Source organism: Neopsephotus bourkii, unplaced genomic scaffold, assembly GCF_033783945.1.
Source record: "Neopsephotus bourkii isolate Nb327-2 ecotype Australia unplaced genomic scaffold, CSIRO-AGI_Nbou_v1 NB_234, whole genome shotgun sequence".
NCBI classification, from domain to species: domain Eukaryota; kingdom Metazoa; phylum Chordata; class Aves; order Psittaciformes; family Psittacidae; genus Neopsephotus; species Neopsephotus bourkii.
This window is the reverse complement of record NW_026900744.1, coordinates 12860447-12872329: the sequence shown is the minus strand read 5'-3', so window position 1 is coordinate 12872329 and position 11883 is coordinate 12860447. Positions and strand designations below refer to the sequence as shown.

Sequence of the window (11883 nt, the reverse complement as noted above, 5' to 3'; positions counted from 1 at the left end):
CAAGGGATATTCTATACCCTATGGTGTCGTGCTCAGTATATAAAGCAAATGGAAGGAGAGAACCGGACATTTGGAGTGACGGTGTTTTACCAAGTCACCATTACATGCAATGGAGCCCTGCTCTTCTTAAGATGGCTGAACACCTGTCTGCTGATGGAAAACAGTGAACAGTGGTTTTCCTTGCTTGTGTGTGCACCTTTTGCTTTTCTTATTAAACTGCCTTTAAATCAACCCACAAGTATTCTCACTTTAACTCTTCTGATTCTCTCCCCAGTTCCACTGGAGGGGAGTGAGCAGGCACCTGTGTGGTTCTTAGCTGCCAGCTGGCATTAAACCATGATACTATCTCAGTCATTTCTACCTTGGAAAGGGCTTCATTAAGACTGCAAGTTGACTAAAGAGAAGGTGAAGATTGGCAAGAGACTTCCCTCCTATTTTCCAGCTGTTAAGTTCCTACCAATGTGTACTGTGTAATACTGCCAACATTCCTTCGTGGTATCACCTGCTTTTTCTGCATGTTTAGTGGCCATTCTTAGCCTCATTAAAATTTCTGCCAGGGTTGTAAGTGATGATTCCTAATGACATGTTTGGTCAATGTACCTCAGTTGGCATTGACTCACAGTGGCTGAAAAAAGGAAGGTTAAATTTTTTAGCAAAGAAGAGTATGGAAGAACTGTTGTTCAGTACACTGTTTTAAAATGCTTATATTTGGATTTGAATGAGTTTAACAGGCCTTTGAGCTTATGCCTGATTTTTCTTTATACCACTAATTTGTGCATAGAATCATAGAATAGAGTCATAGAATAGTTAGGGTTGTGTGATTATTTTTTCCTATGGTATGATCTTAATAAGTTTCCCTGAAAATGATCCTATTATTCACATGAACTTTGCATGGTGATTGCTGCTAGGTCATTGCTGAAATATAATCAATTAGAAATATCTATTTCTAATTTCTGGTGTATTACCACTACCCCTACAAGCCCCAGTTATGAACTCAGGTGACCCTGCTGTGCTAGCTATCTACAAATACAGGTAGACAGGACGTCCTGTGAAGACTTTATTAACACAAGCAATATAAACATCAAATATCTAGGAAAGAAAAGATTCTATGAATTGAGTAACAATCAGAAAGGGTCTTCCTCTATTGATTTTATTCTCTTTTTAAACAAAAGTAGTTTTTCTTAAGAAAAGAAAATTCTGCTCATTTGTTCCCTCACGCTCATCTTGTTTTCCTGTAAATTGGCTGCTAGTACACATACAGCTAATTTAAAATGACTTTCTAGAATACTGAGTTTTCAAGCCTCCCAGGATCAACTTCTGTATTTACTTCCTGATGTTTTCCAGTTTCCATGCTTCTATTGTAAATTTTGTGATACTTGGCATTGTTGTAAAGGACAACCTTGGAATGTGATGGCTGCAGAAGCATTATAATATTCTTTCCATAAAATATATTTGAGTAGAAGATATATGCCACCTTGCACAGTTGCAAACTACTCATGTTTCCAGTTTCAAAGTCTCAGAACACAAAAAGGAAAATGGCAAAAAAATATGCTGCTTAATTAAAGTATCATACTTCTACAGGCTAGCCTGGGATTTTACGAGGCCATATGTTATGCACTCGAGTATTCCCAGTGCTTCAGACAAGCAAAGTTTCTCGTGTGTTAAAACCAGGTATTCAATAGTACTAAAAAGGTAGCTCACTGGAAGGCAGTTGAATAATCCTGTTTCAGGTTTACATCATTTGCTTAAGTGATAATGAAGTTCTGCTTGCATCAGGCTTACGAAGGCATTCAGGTTTTTTGTCTTAAGTGCAGTTAAAGGTTTCCTCAAATGCTTTAGACCATGCGATTTTATCATATGAGGCAGATGGCTGACACAGCCTGATCAGCCAAATGGGGCCAGATGGGATTAAATGTTGAAACTGAAGAGACTTCTCCATCTATAGGTTCAAGAAAGCAAGATAGGAAAGCGCAACTGAAGTGACACAATGTGGTGTGAGGGGGAATTCAGAGACTAATGGAAGTACAGGCCTCAAAAGCCTGGTTTCTCAAGACCATAAATGAAAGCAACAGAAGTGTTTCAGTTTGAACTTTGATTAATATAGTACCTATGAAAAGAAACATGATCGCTGGCAATGTACTCCTGGAGATGTGCATTTTTTGTAGAGTTGAATGTTTTCAAGAGATGCCAGTTAAATATATTATATTATGACAGGGGGCTGAAGAACAGCTATCCATAAATATGCAAACCTACTCAACACTTCTAAAATTATTTTTAAAAGCAGTATTTTGCATTTTCTTTGAATATTATACAGTTGTATGCTACAACGTCCATTTTAGCATATAATACTTCATTTTAATATATGACTTTGCTAGGATGTGAAATGCATATGAAATTTACTCATGTCTACCCAGATTTGGGACACATTTTAATGCAGTCTGATAGGTAGCATTTTTAACCTAGCTTGTTTGTTTGTTCATAAGTGGTTTATCCTATACCTCTCTGATTCCAGCTTAAAATAAATAAAAAAAAAAAGGGGGGAGGGCGGAGCCCTCTCTTTTTCTTTTTTCCTTTCTTAAAAAGGATAAAATAGAACGAATTGAAACCAGTGGAGTTTAACGATTTCACTGAGTCCATGTCTTCTGAGCAGGCTTTCAGACAAAATACTGGGCCACGTTTATTCCTTTCTACTTGGTTTGTGCCTGTGTGCAAGTGACTCAGAGTTAGAACTGAAGACTCGGGCCAGACATGGTTTGCATATTCATGTCTATTCTAGAGAGAGATGGACTGCCTGCAGGAGTTCAGAACCTCAGTTTAATGTGTTTGGCATACAGCTACATTAGAAACAATAGTCTGTTAAGACACAAATCAGCAGAAGGGGAGGGAAAACTAAACTAAAACCTCTTCCCCCTCACTTATTGTCTTTCTTAATGCTACAAATGGCAATTAGTCAAAAGAAGTCAAAGAAATATTTGTCACCAGTGAAAGACAATTTGTGTAGCACAGAAATGGTGGTGCTTTCCCTGGGTTTCCTGATCTTAGTATTGTACCCAGGTAATTAATTCCTAATGAGGCCTGTAAGGGCCCTGAGGCTCTGATAGGCCTTTTTGACCCTAACCAATCTTATCGGCACCCCTCACCCTGCTCATGGGCTCGGGAGTCCCATTTCAGCTAGCCCAGGGCTGTTGGTCTTTCCATAGAATGCTGGTTCTCATCTTCTCTGTCATGTTTCTGCTGGTTTGTTAGTTTTGGTTGTTGTTTTTTTATATGTTGTTTGTTTGCTTGTGTTTTGTTTGCTTGGTTTGGTTTGTTTGGTTTGGGTTTTGGTTTTGTGGGATTTTTTTTGTGGGGTTTTTTGTTGTTGTTGGTGGGGTTTTGCTTTTTTTTTTTTTTTCCTTCAAAAAACCTTTGTAATTCTGGTCCAAAGACCACAGAAATCTTTAAGATTCATTCCACAGACTGTGACTTTGTCAGGTTCTCTATGTGTTGCCCCAAAATCAAGGTCCATTGCACGGTGTGCAATAGCCAGTTTACACACAGAGCTGAAGGTATTTGTTTTTTCAATGTTTGCACAAAAAAAGGGTACTAGGTGTTATCCCACAAAGTTAGCAATGAAATTCACATATTTATATAACTCAGTTCAGGTTAGCAACTCCCCATAACCCACTATATACCGATCTGTCATTTAATTTATGTCAGATTACATAATTTCTTAATATGCATGCTCATGGAAGGGTCTTTTGACCTGTAGGCATGATTTTTAACATCATAATGATATGACGAGGACAGTTCATCTAAAGGACACCCTAATCATGTCTTGCTGACACATCAAAGTCACGTCTTGAGGACGTGAATGGGTTTTCAGGATGTACCAGACTTCAAGGACAGTCTTTTCTGATAAGACATTCCTTAGCCCTCTTTCTTAGTCTGCCTACACAAGGCTTTTTTTCCCAGCTATCAGTGCTCTTCATTAGTCAGAACTGCTCCCAGGTCATCCTGACCTTTTAGAAGGCCCTTGTATATGTCCAGACTTTTCCATAGTAATGCAAGTTCTAGTTTTAATTATGTGCTATATAACACAAGTTCCATTTTTTTCTTAACTATACACCTACAACAGGCATTTTAACTTGTACTCTTCACAATTACAGCTTTGATTGCAGGGAGCTTTTGCTCACACTCCAGAGTAACCCCTGGGAAAATGGTTGCTCTCAGCGCTGTTTGCTCTGGTGTAACAAGTGCGGGTCTCTGTAGAGATGGCAGGAGAGTTAAGACAGATTTTCCCTGCTGAACAAAGCCTGCATATGAAGGGATATAGTATAATTGTTTGGTTTTGGACTGTGCTGAAAATCTTGAAAAGCAGTAAATGGGACTGAAGAAAAAAAAAGCAGAAAAAGGATGGAGAATGGGCTGGCTTTCAGAAACCAGGAATGGAAGAAGTGAAGTTTGTCTAGTGGTGGTAGTGAAGTCAAAAACCTGAATATCCTTATTCTTTCTGAGTGTCCTCTGCAGTACTTGGTGAAAAGGCCACCTTCTAGCACTGACTGCAGCAAGGAAAAATTGATCAGTCTGCAGGTTTATATCTAATGAGAATTCAAGATGTCTATTTTTGGTTTTTATTATGTTATTTACAAGCAGTAAGTAGACTATTAGGATCAGTGTTAGCAGTACAACAGATAGAACATGATACCAGATACTTATGAAATGAAAATGTGCACCTAAAAATTCCTAAACACCCTTCTGTGATCCCAAGAATTTCTAACCCTGGATGTGTGTGTGCAGACAAGTGCACACACATCAGGCTGAAGCAGCACACATCCCCTTCTCCCAGCACTGCAGGTTCCTTTCCACAAACACCCTATGTGGGAGATGCAGGTGCTCCAGTCACATGTGGACCCTTGTTACTCCTCACACCATGCTGACCCACACGCCTGTGACAAAGCCCTCCAGGAGTCCCAGCTGCACACCTAAAGTGGGTGATTATGTACAGCTGATGAGTATAAGAAATGTTTTTTTTTGGCTGGACAGGGCAGTTTCAGCATGGAGTTTTGATGTATGTGTTTATGTAGTGGAAGAAGCAGGTAAGAGTTGTCACACATGAACTGAATTTAACCTTTCTTGTTTGACTGTGAGCCAATCTTAACTTCAGCACTTCCTAGCATTAAAGAGCTTGACTTCACAGCCGTAATGTTCTTTTAATGTGGGCCGGTGAATGAATAATAAGTGACTGTATTCTTTTTGCTTGTTACTACCATTCTTTTTTCTATGTGAAAGCCTCCTAATTGTACCTTAGAGCAGGACCATATTTCCTGCTAGTTTTGGAAAGGCCTTATAAAAGTGGGTAGCTAAGAACAAAAGTCACTTAATGCATTAGCTGAGTCTAAATAAGGAACTCCAAATCTCCCAATTTTGTGCAACTAACAGAGATTTCTGTCAGAGATTTCTTTGAAGATTACAGATGAATACTACGCATATTCTCTGGAGTAGGCTTGGTATTTTTTCAGGGAAGCATTTTTTTTTTTCTTCTAGGCAGTAATTTCTCACATGTTGCCTTTAGGAATTCAGCTGTGCTTTTCCCAGTTTTCTTTTGAATTGACGAAGCAACCATCTCCAGACAAGGTGCGTTCCACAGCGGTGCAGGAGCTCATGGTTGACAGAGCATACAGGCGGTTTTCCTGAACCAGGGAAACCCAGGGTACCACCAAGACTCACTGGGAGCTGGCAGCACCCACTAGAGCAGCTCACATGCCGCGGGCAGAGTCAGGAGTATTGGAGTCTACCACAGACTCCCAACAAAGGGCAGCCCTGACAGAATTAAATCTGGCCAAGGACACTAACAGCAGCAAGAATAGCTTCTGTAGGTACATCACGTATAAAATGAAGATAAAGGAAAATGTGGGCACTCTCTGGAAGGAAGCGGGAGACCTGATTACATGGAACCTGGAAAAGACCACTGTAATTATGACTTTTTCACCTCAGTCTTCACTGGCAACAGTTCCAGACACAGTGCTCAGGTCGCAGAAGGCAAAGGCAGGGATGGGAAGTATAAAGACCTGCCTGATGTAGGAGATCAGGTTCAAGACCATCTGTGAAACCTGAAAGTGCACAAGTCCATGGGACCTGACAAGATGCAGCTGCAAGTCCTGAGGAAATTGGTGGATGAAGCTGCCAAGCCATTATTCCTCACATTTGATAAATCTTGGCTGTCCAGTGAAATTCCTGCTCACTGGAAAAGGGGAAATATAACTCCTATTTTTAAAAGAGAAAAATGTCTTTAAACTGACACAGAGGAGATTTAACTAACGTATTTGGAGAAAAGTTCTTCGCTATGAGGGTGGTGAGACACTGCCACAGGTTGCCTAGAGAAGCTGTGGCTGCCCCACTTCTGGAAGTATTCAATACCATGTTGGACGACGCTTTGAGACACCAGGAGAGCTTTCTCCTCGGGAGCTTGCCTCCAACCGCGACCGGTCCCGCCCGGGGAAGCGGGCTCTTTTCAGCCTGCCCCACAGAACGCCTTTTTTCCTTCACAAGCGGCGGCCGGAAACCTACCGCCCTGCAGGACTACAACTCCCGACATCCCCCACGCGGGCCCGCCGCCGGGTCCGGTTTTCCCCCGCGGCAGCGCCCGCCGGGAGCTGTAGTTCCGCACGGTTGTCCCACGGCAGAATCTGCTAGAGGCCGCTGCCTGGGCGGCTGCGCCATGGAGCTCACCCGGCGGGGCAGAACTGGACATCTTCCAAGGCAGCGATGGCTTTTTCTCTATAATTTTAATATAGGGAAGACAGGGGCAAATGACATAGAAAAGATACAAGCAAAGTTTATGTCTGCATGGCACAACATGAAATACAGTTGTGTGTTGAAAACAAAAACTTAAGTAGAAACATGCAGGTCTTTCTGCTGGGAAAATTTTACCACTTCAGAATTGTGAAAACCTGGCAAACTCTTTACAGATGGGTCTAATTTTGATAAAATTGATGCAGAGATTTCAGAAAATACTGATTTTTGAAAAGATTTTATTTCTAGAAGGTAGCTGACTTTTATCCTCAGATAAAGGGTCCTGCATTAACAACAGATTTTGGTTGGGGGTGCACAATGGCAACTGGCCAGGTGCTCCTGGCTCAAGGTCTTATGCTTTTCTTGGTAGAGCGTAGATCTGGACAGATACGTTGACAATTCAGGTTCTGAATGATGGACAGCCCACACAGGAGAAAGCTGACAGCATCATCTTAGAGCAGAAGGAGAATTCAAGATCCTGTCAAGTCATCATCAGGGAACATTAAAGAGAAACTGTGATTACAGTATAATGAGAAATGCAGTTTACCATATAAAACTACTTTCTGGTTTGGTGACTCTCCACTGGCAGCTTTTGGGTTACATCGGCTAACATAATATGGACAGAAGTGTGATTACATTGCTGGAAATTCGTATGGGCCTGCAGTTGTTGCACACAGAAAAGCTGTTGAAGAAGGAAGAGAGTCTCAGCTACAAGGGGTAACAATCTATGTTGCTCAGGACTGTACAGTCTACAGTTCAGATGTTATTGACAGACAGGGTTCTTTCATGGATTCTGGAAAAGCAGACACAAAAGCTGTATTTATATTGGTTCCCATGAGACTCGGTGGAGGCAGAACAAACATAGACTACTTAAAGTTTGTAAAAGGAATTTTAAGCCTTGAGTATTGTGTTAGTATTATTGGTGGTAAACCCAAACAGTCATATTACTTTGCTGGATTTCAAGATGACAGTTTGATTTACATGGTTCTTCATTACTGCCACTCATTTGTAGATGTCAGCATTAAAGATTTTTTTCTTGAGTCTTTCCACTGTCCTCCTCTCAGAAAGATGTAATTCAAAAAAAAAGGATCCAAGCTGAACAATAGTTTTTTTATTGTAGAACTGGCAGGCCTTCGAGAAGGCTTCTGAAGAAGCAACAAGGATGATGACATCTTCATCTAAAAAGAAGTATTCCTTTGTTTACTTTTGTAAGGGGTCATTCTAGAGACTATGACTTTGCTTCCAGTCCAATCCATGAAGAAATCTACTGAGAGTACAGGAGAAAAATCATCAAGAACTGGGAAATGCCTAACCTACCACTCAGAGCATTCTTGCCTCCTAGAAGTTTTGCATTCCAGAGGAGAATTCATAAAGAATTCAAAACTTAATCTTGCATGCTTTTTCTCTTATAAAACTCTGTGATCAGAGATAACTTAAAAATTATTCTTCTAGCCTAAGATCAGCTTGCATTTTTAGACGAAAGTATGCATCTAAAGTTCATTGAACAAAGCATCCCATTTCAATAACTTAAGTCGTGAAGAAAAGTGTCCCCATAATTCAGACAATTAACCCTGATACCTTTACAACTCTGTGGTTCCCCCTCAGGAACACTGAATCTTTTTTTATAACATTAACTGGGGAACTAGCTGCCTGGTAAAGGGTAGGTATGTTCCCATTAGAATGGCTATTTCTTACATTAAAAATATAGTAAGCCATTAAACCCTTAAAGTGTAATCATTAGCATTTAGCACAGTGTGCCTGATGCTTAAAAAACGTTATTTGCAGCTGATTTCTCTGACTCACTTAGGGAAATATCAAATGGCTTCAATGTACCTCTGCTTTATTTTTTTATTTTAGGTGATACTGCTGTGTTCTTACTAGTTTCAATGAGTTCTTCCATTTCTACATGTTTATAATTTAAAAATTGTAAAATAAAATCATATGTAGTCTGTTAGAGAGTTAAATCTGCCTAATTTCCCATCCTGATTTTCAAGAAATTTAAGTGTCAGTTTGTGAAGTAAATTCACTATCATTCAAATATCTTTTGTTAAGTACCTACTGTACAATATTCTATGCAGCCTAATTCATGTTCATTCTTTGTAGGATGACATATTAACACTTGATATTTAATGATTATACAATCCCAAGATATAATTTTAGAAAAACCTCCTTCTGTTCCTTCACCATAAGAAAGTGCTGACGTAAATATATACGTTATCCTTTGAACTCTCTAACATGGACGTGCTTGACTTCTCCATACTGACAGACATTTGACAGTATTTTGTAGCTTATTGGAATATTCAGTATTGTTTCTTAATGAAGTTTCCCAGTTTAAATTGGACATATGTGGATATTTCAGCCATTTTTTAAATTGCATTCCAATGACTCATATCTAGACTTTTTTTTCTTTCATTCATAAGCAATGTCAGGCGGCCTGTGTTTTAGTCCAAATTATAAAGGGGGAAATTATATAAATCTTAAATTTGGAGGAAGGAAAACATTCTTCCCAATAGCATGATATCTTCACGTCGTAGCCATTGATACTAAATTTAGAGTTCCATTTGTCAGAGACTCCTCATTTTTTAGTAGATCAGTTATCTTTTTTAATAAGAAAATTCTCTGGTGAGTATGTGTGTAATTGTAAATGAAGTTTCTCTGCCTTCTGTGGCTCAGGAAAAGATTTTTACATTTGGGTTCTCTGTTTCTCAAGAGTTGTGGGAACAGATCGTTTTTCATGTTTTCTTTAGGTGCTGCATCCAGGTGTAGTTCTGTGATCACTTAAGAGGTTTGGGGGTGACGTGTCACCCAATCAAATCTTAAAGAAATTGAGCCTAATTTTTTTTCTAGGAATTTGCAGAAATTTCTTCCTTTGTTATACTGCTTTTTCTGCTCAGCAGCCCAACTGGAAAATTGCAGAAGTTGTAGCAGGAAATGTAATTTCTATGAAAAATTCTAAACCCTACTGAGGATGCTGGGATAAAGTTTGGAGAACAATCAATATTTTATTCTGAGCTTAGTTCTAAGTGAGGCAGCATAAGTTAAACTTCTCATTGGACAATTGCACCTAAGGACAGATGTTAATTCCAAATAGATGTGGAAACTTCTGAAATAGACTCGGTCAAAGGGTAGATTGGGGTATCTGGGGTTGAATCCTCACAGAGGAAGAGAGAATGGAACAAATAGAAACTGCATTGGGAATATGTACTGTAAAATGCTAGCTGACAGGGGGAAAAAGGAGCAGTATAACTCCTGGCTGGGTTTTTTAAGTTGGTGGTTATATAGGAACTTTATTTTCACTGTTAGACTGTCTAAGCAACTTAGGATTTTGGTTTGTATATAACTCCAGCTAGCTCATTTTTAGTTCTGTAGCCTCACCTCTTCTTTTTTATCACTTATCTCCTATTTGTATATTGTTTCCTAATGCTGAGATCCATCATTCCTGGAAAGGCTTTTATTTTTTTTACCAGACTTGCCTGTCCTCATAACTGAAAACTGTTATGATCAGTGACCAACAGATGGTTTTCTTGACATCCCTATTTACTTGTAACCTGCAACCTAATTTTCTTTTGTCTGTATCCCAAACCTATTTGATTTTCCATCCCTGTTCTCATTCCTTCCTTTCCCCTAAACTCTGTGGAAATGTTTTGTTTAAGAAGTGGGCTACCTCTACCCCCCCGCTGAAAGCAAGCAGATGTTTAGGCAAAGGAACAGGAACAGGAAGGATATGGAGTAATCTTCCCCCTCAGCTTGTGATTTAGAAAGAACCATGAATACATTCCAATTATCACAGTTAACAGACACCAATGAAATCATACTCTGGGGATTTTTTTTAACCTTTCCTACAATTATTTATAATTTGTAATTATTTACAAATGTATTTTGGCCTGCAGCAGTTCATTCTACAGCTAAAGAGTAATGCACAATGTGAAAACATACTTCTTCAAAGATGTAGCACATTCAAAGCCATTGATTACACTTACTTTTTATTGTGAGAAGCTGATGTCTCTGTCTCTGCACTGTTTGCGCACCTTTGGCCTGTCCTATCCATTCACCCTATTTCTTTTCTATGCAAACCCCCATCTTGTTCTGTTCATTTTTTTTCTAGAGAGCTGTATGGGTGCAGAAATCATTCTATATTGAAAACTGAAAGAAGTGCTCTCAGCCATGGCAACTAGATTGTCCAAAACTTCTTATTCTGCTGGTTAGCAGAGAGAGCTTCCAAGTGTGTTTTGTGGAAATCGTTTTGAGGCATATAGTGGTTTTCCTGCTCAAATGCTTACACCAGGAGATTGGATTCCACTCAGCGTGTCAGGTGTCTCAGGATGCATTCGCAGCACTAAAATCCATTTGCAGATCTAGCTCTTTCTGCCTCAGTGAAAATCTACTGAGACAAGCTTGAGAGGACTAATCATACACATGCTTTGCAACACATATTCTTAAGATAAAAAATCTGTTATATGGTAATAAGCCACGATGGACACTGACTATAATTGTTTTTAATAGAAAAGCATATGCTTTGTTTATCTTTTCTGTCTCAGGCGCATGCTTCCTCCAAGAATTAGAAATTAAAATGTAATCTGTGCTTAGCTGAATGGGCTCCCTAACCAGAAAGCAGATGCTAGGCACTCAGAGGAGCTGGAGTACGTGGAGTGGTAGACCAGTTTTATGATGCTGTAATTCTGCTGCTTTGGTAGTCATGTAAAAGACAAATGTTGTGGCTGAAAGACTCAGTGTTTTCAAGTGTATTAAAAAAGAAAAGATAAAATCCTGAATTTGTCATGAACTAAGGCAAAAACAAAATTCAGTCCTCTATAGCAGATGCTAAGCACATACCAGTACTAATCGTTCATGCCTATGGTTTTCCCAGCTTTGCCAATATGCACAATTTCTAATGCCTAACAGGAGCCCCTGTATTTATAATCTGAATCTACTGTATGTCAGCATATTTTTTGCATATCAGGCAGAGTCTTTTTTAATCTCACAACCGATACACATTTTAAACTACCTGACTTGCCTATAGCAATTGACTGAGACATTCATCCAGTTAGATACGACAAATTGTAGTGAGGCCAAGCTTGATTAAGGCTGGCTTTATTACTCTCTGCTTCA

The 11883-nt window shown here is 39.4% G+C and overlaps 1 pseudogene; it reads left to right on the top strand.

Annotated features, from left to right (window-relative positions):
• Nucleotides 1-6400: 6400 nt before the first annotated feature.
• On the top strand, nt 6401-8635 carry LOC133208097 (cysteine protease ATG4C-like; annotated as a pseudogene).
• The last annotated feature ends 3248 nt before the right edge of the window (nt 8636-11883 follow it).